This window comes from Bos indicus, chromosome 3 (assembly GCF_029378745.1).
Source record: "Bos indicus isolate NIAB-ARS_2022 breed Sahiwal x Tharparkar chromosome 3, NIAB-ARS_B.indTharparkar_mat_pri_1.0, whole genome shotgun sequence".
In the NCBI taxonomy this organism is placed as follows: Eukaryota; Metazoa; Chordata; class Mammalia; order Artiodactyla; family Bovidae; genus Bos; species Bos indicus.
The window spans coordinates 114160312-114176622 of NC_091762.1; the positions used below are offsets into that span (position 1 = coordinate 114160312).

The 16311-nt window shown below is 46.3% G+C and overlaps 1 long non-coding RNA gene across 2 annotated transcripts in view; it reads left to right on the forward strand.

Moving 5' to 3' along the window:
* The window catches only part of LOC109556557 (uncharacterized), a 67485-nt gene that overhangs the window by 22557 nt on the left and 28617 nt on the right, over positions 1-16311 (forward strand). For both annotated transcript variants that reach the window (XR_011565954.1, XR_002180421.2), the window contains exon 3: positions 9470-9604. This is a non-coding gene — a long non-coding RNA (uncharacterized lncRNA). The remainder of the gene's footprint in view (positions 1-9469; positions 9605-16311) is intronic.

A 16311-nucleotide genomic window follows, 5' to 3' on the forward strand; every position in this document is an offset into this window, starting at 1 on the left:
TTATTGAATTATTAGTTATTTAAGTAATATTATTCCAGTTATTTATTATTCAAGAATTTATCATTTAAACATTATTTTAAAAGGTTGATAGAGGAGATAGTGGGCTATTAACTATTTTTAGATACCTTACTGCAGTTTTTGAATAATTTCAATGAATATAATTTATGCATATAAATGAAAAAAAATGGAAAGAAAGGGGCCACCAACTGTATGAAGTCTGAGACAAGTATGAAAGGATAAGCTTTCCGGGAACAGCTGTGTTTCCAGGCAGACAGATAAATCTGCGGTAGCTTTGATGTTTCTCAAAACACAGTATTAAAATGAGTCACAGCCTCTCCCTGGTCTTTTATCATTCCTACACTGGAATCTGTATCATCCCTACCAAAAATTATCCGTGAAGACAGGCTCACTTCCTGGCATAGGAATTAGGAGCCTTAATGAAAATGAGCATTTTCATTTCCCAAAAGCTCTGAGCCCTGAGCCACCGTGCCTGACTCCAGGTCGACCTGGCCTTTATGGACACAGCAGCTGGCGTCCGATCATCCTGGCCCTACCACGCCCGCGTTACTGGCGGTTCACTGCACCTGGCAAACCTCGGCTTGGAGAATCGCTTCTTCCCCACGGGGGCTGCTGTGAAGATTTCAGGTGATACATGCACAGGTCTGAGCAGAATGCCTGGCCCAGGGGACTCTCCCAAATGTGGTAGAGATGGGTGTGGCCGATTCCTCGGATGGAAATGATAGATCTGGCTAAAAAATAACATAAAACTTTCATAGCTCGAAAACACTTTACTTCAGAGGAAAAGACAAAGTAGAAAAAAAGGACTCGACAAGACACTGGTACAAGTCAACCCAGATGGAAATATGCTGACAAATAAATACTAATAGGAGAAAACACCATTGGCAGATAAAAGCAAAAGAGAAAGGGCTCATTGCCACTCTCCAAACACCCCAATTGGGGGACTTTTCCCCAAATTTACTGATCTCCCTGCAGCTTCTTCTTTACTTTCTCCTAAGAGGAGTGTGTGTATGTGCTCAGTCCACTCAGTCATGTCCAACTCTATGACTCTTCTGTCCGTGGGATTCCCCAGGCAAAAATACTGGAGTGGGTTGCCATTTCCTCCTCCAGGGGATCTGCCCAACCCAGGGATTGAACCTGAGTCTCCTGGGGCTCCTGCATTGGCAGGTGGATTCTTTACCACTGAGTCACTTGGGGAGCCTCTCCTAAGAGAAGAGGGCCTTTCAGAAAAGTAAATAGGGATGCTCACTCATCACTTCCATTTCCCTTCCGAGAGCCAGATGCCTGCAAGGGTGACCCTCCTCTGCTCCCCTAAGCTGGGACTCATGAGGAAGTACCCACATCAGGGAGGGTCTGTCCAACCTGCACCACTCCAGAGGCAGAGAAAGGATATAAAGGAAAGATTCAGAGAAAGGATGATACTGAATTCTTACTTTAGTTCATAGGCATTTTGGCTCTCACATGAAGCTGCGTCCTCCGTCTTCATCTTTATTAGGAATAGAGGTGATGTTTCAGCCCTCCGTCCCTCTTTGGTCTGACTTCTGAAATTACTGGACCAAAGGCAGGGGAAAGAACTGTCATTCATTGTCCCCTTCAGAGATTTTAGCCATCCCCATGGTGAAGATGCTAACTTGACTGATAATCAGACAAATGCATGTTGAAACAGAAGTGAAAGGTCACGGCCATGCGGCCGCTTGATCCAGGGTGAGCAGGAGAAGTGAGAGAGGTCACACCTGCAAAAGTGAGGGTTCAGCTGGGCGGGACTGTCAGGAGCCTTCAAGCTGCTGGGACCCTCTGACTGGTGCTTTCACTTTGGGGATTCTACCCCACGGACAGAAATTCACTGACAAGCTATTATCTATAGTATTGTCCCCAAAAGTAAACTTCAAAGCAGTCAGAATATCCAGCAAGGGAGATTTGTTGTTCAGTCGCCAAGTTAAGACTCCATAGACTGCAGCACACCAGGCTTCCCTGACCCTTACCATCTTCCGGAATTTGCCCAAATTCATATTCATTCTATTGGTGACACTGTCCAGCCATCACATCCTCTGCCCTCTTCTCCTTCTGCCTTCAATCTTTTCCAGCATCAGGGTTGATTTTTTTTTTCCCAGTGAGTCAGTTGTTCGCATCAAGCGGCCAAAGTATTGGAGCTTCAGCTTCAGTATCAGTCTATCCAAAGAATATTCAGGGTTGATTTCCCGTAGGATTGAGTGATTTGATCTCCTTGCAGTCCAAGGGACTCTCAAGAGTCTTCTCCAGCACCACAGTACAATATAAATCGTGGACCAGTCACAGGATGGAATGTGATAAAGCCATTAAAAAGAGTATTGGAAAACGTTTCGACACACCTGCAGTTACTGCTAAGCAACAAAATAAATTACAAGATTATTTGTAAAGTGTCAATCTAATTATATACTTAAGATTTAGAAGGAAATAACGCAATCTATCAGGCTTCCCTGGTGGCTCAGAAGGTAAGAATCTGCCTGCAATGCAAGAGACCCCAGTTTAATCCCTGGGTTGTGAAGATCCCCTGGAGAAGGGAATGGCAACCCACATCAATGTTCTTGCCTGCAGAATCCAATAGACAGAGGAGCCTGGCGGGCTACAGTCCATGGGGTTGCAAAGAGTGAGACATAACTGAGTGACTAAGCACACACAATATAAACTATAATGGGATTTATATCGTGGGGGCTGGATTGCAGGTGATGTCTATTTTTGCCTCTGTGTTTTTCTACATTCTCTGCATTCTCCATAAATATACTCTTTTAATAAAAAAGAAAAATCATGAGCCGGTCTAAAATGAGTCTGGTATGGAATGTAGGATAATAAAGGGCTGAAGAAACACAGAAGATAGAACAGCTGGCCAGGGTTGGTGGCCAGGGAGAAAGACACGTGAACACAAAAAAAGGCAAGTTTTCCAAAAAAGAACTGGTTCGGAAGAAACACACAGAGATGCCCACGGAGCAGCTGTGTGGGAGGACTAGATCTCTGGCACCTTTGGGGACAGAATGGTGCCCAGAGGTTCAGACACTAGTGCTCTGTCGCTGTGGTCAGGGTCTGCCTGTTAGAATGTCTCTTTCACTTTCACCCCACTTCTCTCCCACGTGGCCTGAGTCAGGTGCCCACCCTGACCTGCTCCTTTCATCCTCTGGGAACCGAAGAATTGATACTTTGAACTGTGGTATTGGAGAAGACTCTCGGGAGTCTCTTGGACGGCAAGGAGATCCAACCAGCCCGCCCTAAAGGAAATCAGTTCTGAATATTCATTGGAAGGACTGATGCTGAAGCTGAAACTCCAATACTTTGACTACCTGATGTGAACAGCTGGCTCATTGGAAAAGACCCTGATGCTGGGAAAGATTGAAGGCAGGAGAAGGGGACGACAGAGGATGATATGGTTGGATGGCATCACTGACTCGAGGGACGTGAGTTTGAGTAAGCTCTGGGAGCTGGTGATGGACAGGGAGGCCTGGCGTGCTGCAGTCCATGGAAAGAGTTGGACACGACTGAGCGACTGAACTGAACCGAGCCCCAGAACGGAAGTTTCCAGTCTGGCCAGAAGGGAGCGCTGTGGCTCAGGCCGGGCACCTGGAACCAGACTCTTCTGTTCAAGTTCTTCGTCTGTCCTTACCTGTAACTTGCGAAATACACTTGGAGCATGGGGGCGGGGGCGGACCATGAGCCCCGCGTCTCAGGGATTAAGTAAAACAGGTATCCACACATGTCTGTAACCTGAAAAAGGCCTGCGAATCTGAGGGTCACTAATCCTTTGGAGCTTACTGTCTACATTTAAATGCCTCGCAGCGGCTCTGACTTTCCCCAGGCTGGCACCACCGGCAGAGGTGTTGCCATCCGCCTGCGAGTGTGCACCGCGACCTCTGCCCGTGTGCTCCTTCTGGGCGCCGGGCCTGTTAGTGCAAAGGGCTGCTGGACGTCGCTCCTGACTTGGTTTGACCCCTGGGCTGGGACCCTGGATCCCCGGCCCAGTGTGCATGGGCTCAGGGGTTAGCATCTTGGACCCATCAAAGCTCCCCTCAAGACTAAATGCCCAAGGAGCTCTCTGTCTCCGGGAAGGGCCTTGCTGTCAGCTGGCTGCACTCCACCTGCTTTCATTCTCGCTGCCGACCCAGCCGAGTGACGAGGCCTCGTGTCGCTCCCGATCTTCACCCTGACTCTGGCTCTCAGCCTCTCTGTACAGTTGTATGGTCTGTGCACTGCACACGCCTCGGCGGTGCTGCTTATACTACAGTCTGTAAGGAACAAGCCTAGGCCTGAACAGTTACGAACAGGCCTGCCCCGGTGTAGTGATCAAGCTGTGATTCAGGCCAGCTGGCCCTGGCTGGTTCACAAAGGTTCCTGCCTGTTCTAGCTGCAAGAGGGGCAGGCCTCAGAATCTCTCTGAACCTCAGTTTCCTCAGTTGTAAAGGGAGGAGCTGGACTGGCTGATGTCCAAGCTGAATTAGCTAGACACGCCAAACTGTACTACTTAGCTCTTCTTGGTAGCTCAGCTGGTAAAAAATCCGCCTGCGGTGCAGGAGACCCCGGTTCAATTCCTGGGTCAGGAAGATCAGCTGGAGAAGGGATAGGCTACCCCTCCAGTATTCTTGGGCTTCCCTGGTGGCTCAGTTGGTAAAGAATCTGTCTGCAACACAGGAGACCTGGGTTGGGAAGATCCCCTAGAGGAGGACACAGCAACCCACTCTAGTATTCTTGCCTGGAGAATCCCTATGGACAGAGGAACCTGGTGGGCTACAGTCCATGGGGTTGCAAAGAGACACAACTGAGCGACTAAGCACAGCACAGCACAGTACCCCAGTATGTATGGATTCTGGGCAGTGTCCATGATATTACCAGACATGTATCTGCTCAGGTTTGGGATCCAGCATCCTGGTTCAGTCCTTGTCCTGATGCAATCTTTTTTTTTTTTTTTTTTTTTCACTTTTTGACTGCACTCCAAGGCACATGGGATCTTAGTTCCCTGAGCAGGGATCGAGCCCCACCCCCCATCCCTCCGCCATGCATTGGAAGCTTGGAGTCTTAACTGTTGGACTACCAGCGAAGTCCCCAAATGCAGTCTCCAGCCTCCTGTTGCTCTCGGTCCTGCTCCAGCACCGCCCTTCCCGCTCACAGGAAGAGGGAGGCTTTGTGGATGGCTGCGGAGGTTCGAGAATGCCCAACCAGACTGAATCAGAAAACCCATGAAGAGGATTAGTGGGTATTACAGCTAGAAATCTGTGTTAGGACCACAGAGTGGCTGTTTGCTCTTGTCAAGGTACTTTCTGGACTCGTAGGTCAGGAGGTGAAGCTCTTTGGGGCAGGTGGCCTCTTGGTGCCCTGCAGTCACACATGGGACCTGCCTCGCCAACCCCACAAAGATGCTGACTATCTAAGGTCAACTGTGAAGCCAGGCACACTGCCGTCTAGCAGATATAAGCCCCAGACAGTTTAGGAGGAAGTGGAGTCAGAGCGCAGACACTCTCAAAGTCATGGGACTCTGGCTGGGACCCCAAACCCAGCTGCTCCCAGTTAGGAACCCCTGGGCTCCTAGGTGCCTACAGTTGCTTTGTGGGGCCCTTTAAGTGGGGCCACCCTTCAATGCCTTGTACACAGAGCTGGAGGGTGGCCTGCAGAGCTGGGTGGGTGAGCATAATCAGGTCAGGGACGTCTGTGTGCACCATATTTCATATTTACCCAGAGGTGCTCTGGAGTCCCAGGGACACTAAGCAAGAGAGTAATATTTTAGAGATAGTTCTGGCTGACCACAGAGTTGGACAAGGGCCAAATGGACACTTAGGGAGCACAGTCTGGGAGGCTGTGCAGTGGTTCCAAAGATGGATGGGTGACTAATGGAGACAAAAGACAGGTCATGGGGCAACAAGAAACTTGAGCCAGCCAGCCAGCACGTGCAGAGTGCCTCCCTTGCATCCAATGCCTGGGGATGGAAAAAGGTTGGGGCTACAAGAGCCTTGAGACCAGAGACATCCTGAGAGTCAAGAAGAGGAGAGTGAGAGAGAGGAAAGCCTGGGTGAGGCTTCTCTCTGTCCCCCAGCTCTCTGCCGTCTCCCACCCCTCAGCTCACCACAAACACACACACAGCCAGGGCTGTGCCTCTGCAGGTGTTGACTGCAATCAGGGGACCACGTTGATTGAACCAGAGCCCTCTTCAAGGGGTCTGGACTGAACCATCTCGAGATAAGCAACGCGGTACCATGCCAGTGCATAGAGCACTCAGAAATGATTCATTTTTGCTCCTTTGAAATGGTGGCAAGTCTTATACAGAACAAACCACATCCGGAGTGGAAGTGATAAAGCTCAGAAGAGCGGAAGGATAACCATGGTGACACTCTCACAGTTTGGGGGCTGTAAATAAGAGGTGTGTTTACTCTGGAATTGCCACCGAAAACAGAAACGCTGCAAATACAACAGCCAAGCAACCGTCTTCTCTTCTGGGCTCATCGACAGAGAAAGTACAGATAACTCACATTTTCCAGAGGCTGTACGCAAATCCAAGATTTTCTTTTGGCATTGCTGTGGAAAAATCCTCAGAGAGGAAGATGAGCCTTTCAAGGATGAGTTCTTTTTTTTTTATTTTAAAATAAAATATTCACCTGCAGTTGTAAGAAAGAACAGAGAGATCCCCCTAGACTCTTCACCCACTTTCTCCCATGGATACATTTTGCATGACTGTAGCGGAATATCACAGCTAGGAAACTGGCACTGACACCAATGGTTCTGTGCTGGGGAACTCTGAGTGACATCTTGTACTTTTCAAAATAGAAAAATGCAAAATTTCTGTATTAAAAATAAAACCTAAAATTAAATTATAAGACAATGAGGCAAGGAGAAAATGTTTTTTCTGTTAATCCTAGCAAAGGGCTTATGTCCACAGAACGGGTCTGTTCCCTTTTAGAAGAAAAACAGTTAAGTGGCCCTTGAAAAAATTTTGATGGTCTGTAGAATTATAACTAAAATTACTATAATACAATAATATCTCAGGAAGCCTATAAGGCAACATTGGATGAATTTGCTTCTTGACATGATTGTTTGGAGGAATTATTGTTTGATTTCAACCTTTCCTAAAGTTCTCTACCATTATTTCTTACATCTGGAAATTCACCAGTTCTCTCTAGTATTATATTCTAAATATCTAGTGTCTTTTTACTGATTCACTTATACAGTCAACAAACATTTATTGATTGTCTGCTATTAGCCAATTATTTTTCTAAGGGGAGGAAACCAGGAGTAATCACAAAAGTCCTTTGAGGAGCTGTCATTCCAAACAGTCCCCCCGCCCCCCTGCAACATTTCAACTTAACTATGACCGTTCTTGTTTAGGATTCCATCGTCTTCCAGAAGGAAGGTTCTAGAAGCTTCTGAATCCATCACCCTCTGTACAGTATCTCCCCTGCCCCCTGTTTATTCTCTGCACTGCTGATCTTCCCCACAGACACACCTGATTATGTGACGTTCAAGTACAAAATCCATCCAGTGCCCCATCACTCCTATCTCCCTCTATACAGCACAAGTTCAAGTTCAAGATGTTCTTAATGGTCCAGCCTCTCTCTTCCCGACAGTATCTGTCATTCATCCTTTATCGTCCTGCCCACACTTGCGGCTTCAGTCGGGTCCGACTCTGTATGACCGTATGGACTGTACTCTGCCAGGCTCCTCTGTCTTGGGATTCTCCAGGCAAGAATACTGGAGTTACTGAAATGGGTTGCCATGCCCTCCTCCAGGGGATCTCCCTGACCCATGGGTTGAACCCGAGTCTCCCATGTCTCCTGCACTGCAGATGGATTCTTTACTGCTGAGTCGCTGGGGAAGCCCAATTTATATACACACACATATATATACACACATATATACGTACACACACAATTCAAACCTTTGTGTTTTTTCCACTTAAAGTATATTAGAATGTTTTCAGCTTTTGACACAAACTGCTAAACTGATTTTCAAAAAGACTGAATAAATTCAAAAATTTATTCTCCCATCATTAGATGTGAAAACGCACAGCTTATCTAACACACCTTCACAAACGCTAGTGAAAGCAAAAATTGGTCCTTTTCTTCAACTTTACTTTTCTTCATTCTTAGCAAGATTGACTATATTGTCATTTGTTTATAAAGTTCTTCCATTTCATCTTTCTTGAATTTTTAAAGCTTTTTCTTTGCCTATTTCATTAATAGAACATTTCAGTTTTTCTCACTGATGCTTTGGAACTATCTATTGACATTTAAATTCTTTCTCAGTCATCTTCATCAAAAAATTTTTTTCAGCCTATAATTTGACTTTCATGTTTTTTGTGATATTTGGCATAAAATTTTTATGTGAATGCCAATATACCATTTCCCTCTTACTGCCTTCCATTGGTTTTAAACTTAGAAGTCCTTTCTCCATACAGAAGCCAAGGAGTTTTTCCCCCTCTCTCTTTTCTATTTTTTTTTTTTTATAACTGAGCTCTGATCAATCTACAGTTTATTCTGGTGTGTGGTAAAGTTAGAAGCAGGTATTTTCCTCAAATATCTTGTCAATTACTGGGTCATCCTTGATTGAGAAATCTTTCATTTTCTGTTCATGAGTGATGCCTCATTTAACATATGTTAAATGCAGACCTGGTTCTGGCTGATCTCTGGTCATTGACACACAGCTGCTTCTTGTGCCTGCAGCGCTCAGAAGCACTTGGTGTAGATCGGCACAGCGTACAAACCCGGGGAAGCCCGTATGCCCTCACTTCTCTTCGTGGGGACAGTTTTCTTCAGTGTTTCTACTTACTTACTCTGTCAGCTTCATTTGGGAAGGCTATTCACTTTCAAATAGAGCATTTTCCATTCTGACCCATAGCTGCTATGTGTCAGATATACATGTCAAAACTAACTATGTTTTTAGACATAGTTTTAACTATGTTTTAAAAACTAAGTTATTTTTCAGCTTAATTTTTACTTTTAGTTATTTGCCCCCTCATATTTATTAGGAAGGATATCTTTAGCTCTTCTTTTTGTGGGTGCTATTAGAAACAGGATTTAAAACATTTTAAACTGGTTCCCCTCCCCCAAGCATGCTAAGTGACGTCTGAGTCTTGCGACTTCATGGACTGTAGCCCACCAAGCTCATCTGTCCATGGGATTTCCCAGGCAGGAACACTGGAGTGGGTTGCCATTTCCTCCTCCATTTAACTGGTTGCTACTGCTGCTGCTGCTAAGTCACTTCAGTCGTGTCCAACTCTGTGCGACCCCATAGACGGCAGCCCACCAGGCTCCCCTGTCCCTGGGATTCTCCAGGCAAGAACACTGGAGTGGGTTGCCATTTCCTTCTCCAATGCAGGAAAGTGAAAAGTGAAAGTGAAGTCTCTCAGTTACATATCTCTAAATAAAAAAGCGACTTACTTTGGTGGACTTACAGTAAGTTTGGTCATTTTATTAACTCCTTTGCTTATTTCTTCTCCTGTTAGGTGGCTCTCTTGAGATTCTAGGTGTACTGCCAGAAGAAACGGAGACAGTAGACCTGGTGTTCTCTCCAGTGCTGGGCACACAGCATTCCACCTACATGAAGTTCAAATGCGAGCAGAGCCAGTGGAGTGACGGAGGTCAGAATGGAGACTGACTCTGGGGAGGAGGGAAGGGGCTGGCGGAGAGGAGGTGTCGGGGGGTCTCTGCAGTTCTGGTGTCATTCTAGGCGGTTGTCACATAGGGGTGTTCAGTGTGTAAAAGTTCATTGAATTATCCACTTATGGTCTGTGGACTTTTATATTTGGATGTCTATACTGGGGTAAATGGTGATCCTCCAAAAGATTTATCTGAGTCCTAACCCCAGGTAGCTATGAATGTGACCTTTATTTGAAAAACGAGTCTTTGTTGATTTACTTAAGTTAAAGATCTTGAGGTGAGATCTTTCTGGATTAGTTGTTTAGTTGCTAAGCCATGTCAGACTCTTTATGACCCATGGACTGCACACCAGGCTTCCCTGTTGTTCACTATCTCCCGAAGTTTGCTCAAATTCATATCCACTGAGTCAGTGATGCCATCCAACCATCTTACCCTCTATCATCCCCTTCTTCTCTTGCCTTCAATCTTTCCCAGCTTCAGAGTCTTTTCCAGTGAGTCAGCTGTTTGTATCAGGTGGCCAAAGGAATGGAGCTTTAGCTTTAGCATGAGTTCTTCCAATGAATATTCAGGGTTGATTTCTTTTAGGATTGACTGGTTTCATCTCCTTGCTGTCCAAGGGACTCTCAAGAGTCTTCTCCAGCACCACAGCTTGAAAGCATCAATTCTTCAATTCTTCAATGTTCAGCTTTCTTTATAGTCCAACTCTCACATCCATACATGACTACTGGAAAAACCATAGCCTTGACTAGATGGATCTTTGTCGGCAAAGTAATGTTTCTGCTTTTTAATATGCTGTCTAGGTTGGTCATAGCTTTTCTTCCAAGGAGCAAGGGTCTCTTAATTTCATGGCTATAGTCACCATCTGCAGTGATTTTGGAGCCCAAGAAAAGAAAACCTGTCACCATTTCCATTTTTTCCCCATCTATTTGCATGAAGTGATGGGACCAGATGCCATGATCTTAGTTTTTTGAATGTTGAGTAATTAAGTGTGGGCTCTAAATCCAGTAACAAGTGTCCCTATAAAAACAGGGAAAATGCAGACACACAGAAGAGAGGGTAATGTGATGATATAGAAGTTGGAGTGATGTGTCCACAAGCCAGGGAATTCCAGGAATGACAACAGCAGAGCTGGAAAGAGGCAGAGCTGTGGCAGGGAGCAATGTGGGCCACCCCAAAAGGTGTCTCTTTGATGTGGGGATTATTTTAGGCTGATTATTTTTAAGAACCGGATGACTCAGGAAGTCTTACTTTTTACCTTTCCCTTGGCTGCCTAAAGAATTTAGACAAAGGGTCTTTTTGCAGAAGAGAGCTATCACCAACGATGCTGGCAAAAAATATGGGCCAGGTGAGGTGGGGACACTGGCAGGGCCTGGCGATCAGAGTCCATCTGTGTCCGTTGTCCCTGCAGGCTCAGAAAACACGTGTTTACCAGACATTTGCTTTTCTATCTCTACGAGAATCACTTTCTTCCTCTTTGAAACCCCATATACTTCCCCAACCTCCTCTCTTATCCTTAGCTGAAGATAGCGTTTAAGGGAAGGACTTCAGCCATGTTAGTGAGTTTCAGTTTTCGGGGTCTCTCCCATGGAGATATTATTAAACTTTTGTTTGCTTTCTCTTGTTAATCTGTCTCATGTCAATTTAATTCTTAAACCAGTCAGAAGAACCTAGCAGAGGAAAATGTCTTACTCCACAGCAGAAAGGTCTTCCCCCAGAGCAGCGGTCCCCAAGCTTTTTGACATCAGGTTCTGGCTTTGTGGAAGACAATTTTTTCATGGACTGGGCAGGAGTTGAGTGAGGGGTTGGGGATGATTCAAGTGCATTAGATTTATTATGCACTTTATTTCTAATATATTAAATCAGCTCCACCTCAGATCATCAGGCATTGGATCCTGGAGGTTGGGGAACCCTGCCCTAAAGCTTTAGGAGGGAGCATGGCTCTGCCAAAGTCTGTTTCAGGCCTCCAGAACTGTGAGAGAACACACATCTGCTTGGAGCAAATAATAGCATTCCTAGGAAACTAACACAATGCCATATTTCAATACAAATTTTACTTAAACAAACACAGACAGACAAAAAATCAACTAAAACTCGTGTTGGCAGGAGTGCGTGATCTTCTACATGGTGGCTGAGAGCTCTTTGGAAAGCTATGAAGTTACTGATCTAAATCATTAAACACATACTTTTGTTTTACCCCATTCACAGAACTATTACCTAAGGAGTAATTGTAGGTGACCATGACAATGTTCACTCCAACAGATTATTCCAAGGCCTTTAAGGATACCCATCTGACACCATTTTTCACTTGTCAACAAAACAAAATTATAAAAGTCATTGCTGGTGAAGATATGGTGCATGCGTACTCAGCTGTGTCTCCCTCTTTGTGACCTCGTGGACTGTAGCACACCAGGCTCCTTTGTCCCTAGGATTCTCCAGGCAAGAATACTATAGTAGGTTGCCATTTCTTACTCCAAGGGATCTTCCTGACCTAGGGATTGAACCTGAGTCTCTGGATTGTCCTGCATTGGCAGGTGGATTCTTTGCCAATGAGCCACCTGGGAAGCCCAAAGATATAGTAGTTAAAGCAATTTCTCTCCCCTGTAGGAGAGCAAGTATCAGTGCAGCTGTGGCAGGCTGCTTCAGCGAGATAGTAATGTGTGTTCTTTCCTTCTAAACTTTCCCTTTCTCTTTCAAAGAAAGTAGCCAGGCTATATGAGTGTCGTGCTGCTGCTGCTGCTGCTGCTGCTGCTGCTGCTAAGTCGCTTCAGTCCTGTCTGACTCTTTGCGACCCCATAGACCGCAGCCCACCAGGCTCCGCCGTCCCTGGGATTCTCCAGGCAAGAACACTGGAGTGCGTTGCCATTTCCTTCTCCAGCGCACAAAAATGAAAAGTGAAAGCGAGGTTGCTCAGTCATGTCCGACTCTTCACGATCCCGTGGACTGCATCCTACCAGGCTCCTCCGTCCATGGGATTTTCCAGGCAAGAGTACTGGAATGGGTTATGAGTGTCCTACTGCTATGTAATAAATACCACCAACTTAGTGACTTGAGACAAAAATCTATTTATAGCTTACAGTTCTAGATTTCTGGTTCAGAAATCCAGGCAGGGCTCAACTCATTTCTGTGCTCAAGGTTTCACAAGATTTAAATCACAGTGGTCAGCAGCCTACTTTCATTGCTGGTGGCTCTAGGGGCAAATCTACTTGCAAGCTCATTCTGATTGGTGGCAGAGTTCAATTTCTTGGGACTGAAGTCCCTGTTTCTTGAGGATCATCAGCTACGGGTCATTCTCCACCCATGGAGACCCTCACTTTCCTTGTCTTGTGGACCCTCCATCTCCAAAGCCAGCATTTGGCCCCTTTCCAATCCAGCCATTTCACACTGTCTCCAGGAAGGCCTTAGTCCCTTGTGAGGACTTGTCTTATTGGGTCAGACCCAAATTGCTGAAAATAAATAAACTAATTTAATAAAAGAAATATGCGGAATGATAAGTAAAGCACCCAGTTTGGGCATGATACTTGCACTGTATTTTTGTGGCAGAGGAGAACAGATATAGCCATCTCCCTATAAGTGAGGAGAAGACAACCTGGCCCCCAAACTCTTGACCTAAATGAAAAGCTTGCAAAGATGGTGGCAGGAGGACTTTTAGTAACTTGAGGATATGGAATTGTTGTCTGGTTGTCGTTTCTTCATCCTTCTGCCTGTCTCCTGAAAGGTAATCCCATCTGTGTCCGTCAGTTTCTCCCCCATCTCCACACACACATGTACACGCACTCTTGCCCAGACAGAACACCGAGGACTGCAAATCCCGAAGGCCATGAGCAAACAAGCCAGAGACCAGCATGGGTCGGCACACTCTGGTCTCAGAGGTTAAACTCTTAGATCAGAAAGACACAGGGACTTTGGGGAAAGGGGAAGTCTGGGGACTGAGGCCTCAAATGGGGAACCCAGACGGGAAGTTATTTAGGAAAGGAGCTCAGAGCTGAACCCGCACCTGCTCTCACTTCCTCGTGAGGAAAAGAACCACACTGACCACATGGCACTGGAGCCAGGGCTGTGGTTCCAGCAAATGTCACAGCAAGAAAATGAAAGACATGTTTTGCTTTGGAATCTAGCATTTTCCTCTCGGAGTGCCTTGCTCTGATGTCCACTTCTGACATGAGCCTTCTGAATGGTGAATTTCTTTATGGTTCTGTTTTTGCTTCTGGCCACACCCTGCATGCCATGCACCCACCCCCAGGACACGTCCGCCTCTACAGGGGCACACAGAGATATACACCTTATTACACACACACACACACACGCACACACACACAAAGTCAGATACACACACAAACACATAGACACTCTCATGTACATACCTACTCACAGGCACACATATTCATATAAAGCTAAGCATGCTCAGTCGCTCCGTCATGTCTGACGATTTGCGACGCTATGGACTGGAGTCCACAAAGCTCCTCTGTCCATGGGATTCTCCAAGCAATAAGACTAGAGTGGGTTGCCATTTCCTCATTCAGGGGATCTCCCCGACCCAGGGATCGAATCTGTGTCTCCCAGTTTTCTGCATTGGCAGGTGGATTCTTTACCACTGAGCCACCTGGGAAGCCCTTAAAGGTAAGCACATACTCTCAAACACACACACACACATGAACACATGCAGTGTTCAAATGCACACACACGCACATGACTTTTGGGCAGAAACTTTGCCCAGAGTCTGGAAGGCTTCTTTGGAGTGTTTGCTCCCTCAGCAAACATCTACTGGACACCTATGTGCGGTTAATCATCGTGTGGGACGTCAGAGGGGAAGTTGCTGGAATACAGAGGCCTGGCTCGTGGACCCGGAACACAGGGCAGATAAGGAGTCAGCAGCTTGCAGCTCTGGAGGTTGCAGCAGAAGACTGCTGCCACGGAGGTGAGCACAGGGGTGGAGGTCCACCCCAGCCTGTGATGGTGGCCTTCCTGGAAGAGGAGGCTGCGTCTTTAAGCAGAGAGGAAACAGTGCAGCCTGAAGCTGCAGCATTTCATTCACCTGGGCTGCCTGGGCTGTGTGACTCACCTTTACGTTCCCACCTCCTGGCATCTTCAGAATCACGGGGCGCCCCTCCCACTCCCAAGGCTACACAGGCAGATTGACAGAGCCACGAGCATGAACCACCATGGGACCAGACATGTTTTGTTTGGGGGTTCTACACACTCAGAGCCAGAAAAAATGAAACTGAGGATAACTGCTTAAAGGAACCAGAGTGAGACTTTAAGCCTAGGAAGGCAAGGACTAGAGAGGACTGAGAAAGAGGGGGCATGCTGTGACACATAAAAGGAATCATCCCTTTGTTCTGTGGGACAATTCAGCCAGTCTTCCCAACCTGCTGCTGTCAAATGTAAGATCAAGCAACCACAACAAGCTTATTACATAAATCCATTCTCCACCCTCTCCACTCCTGACTCTGACTGCAGTGCCCATAGACATGGGAGGATATCTTGATGTATTAAGGTCTCCTTTACTTCACTGGCCCCATGTACCACCAGGGCAGCCAACCATGGGCTAGTGGTGACCTGGAAACTTCTGGATCAGTGATTCTCAAACTTAAACATGCATCACAATCACCTGAGGGCTTGTGAGGCCACAGGGCTGGACCCCATTTGCAGAGTTTCTGATTCAGTAGGTGTGGGGTGGAGCTCAAGTAATGGAGTGATGCTGGTGCTCTGGGGACCCCACTTTGAGAACTGTTATAGCAACTCCTGAGGGTACAGGCGATCCACCTTCACAATCTCCCTGACACCCACATAGTTAGAACAGGTGTTTGGATGTAAAGGAGGTCAAGACCAACAGAATCCGTAAATGCACCCACTGATATGTGATTCACTCCTCTCTATGATGTCACATCCACAGCCAGTAGTTTTGGGGAGTCTTTTATTAACCTAGAGGAGTCAGGGTATAGGGAAGAGAATTCTAAATCAGACTCCAGAGACTGGTTTTAATCTGGGCTCTGCTGTTTGCTTGTTGGTTGGGGTGATCTGTTACACAGCAGTAGCTGACTAATACAAGTGGCTGCTATGTCAGGTTTGGGAACTCTAGGATGAATTTAGAAAAATATCTATCTGCCAGGAATTTGCAATCTAGTAGAAGAGGCAGTTACAGTATGATGTGCTGAGTAACATGGAAGGAAGCAAAGAGGTATTGTAAGAACTCTAAGGCACAGGGACCTCAATCTACTTTGGAGGTTTTGGGGAGGAAACTTTCTTAGAAATAACTTGTGAGCCAAGCAGTGGGAGGGAAGGCAGATGGACAGCCCTGAGTGTGCCCTACACCAAACTCAAGCAGATGCTCACAGGCAGAATAGCACAGGGCTGAGATCAAATCCAGGGATGGACGCACAGATGAATGAGTTGACTTGCAGGGCTCCAGGGCCACAGAATGCTGCCTCGACTCCAACCCATCACCTTATAGATGGGGGACTTCCCTGGTGGTCCAGTGGTTAACACTTCACCTTCCAATGCAGGGGGTGCAGGTTCAATCCCTGGTCAGGAAGATACAATCCCACATGTCTCATGGCCAAAAAACCAGGACATAAACAACAGTAGCAGTATTGTAACAAATCCAATAGACTTTAAAAACAGTTCACATCAAAGCAAAACAAAACAAACAAACAAAACAGCAACTTACGAGCAGAAGTCATGATTCCTC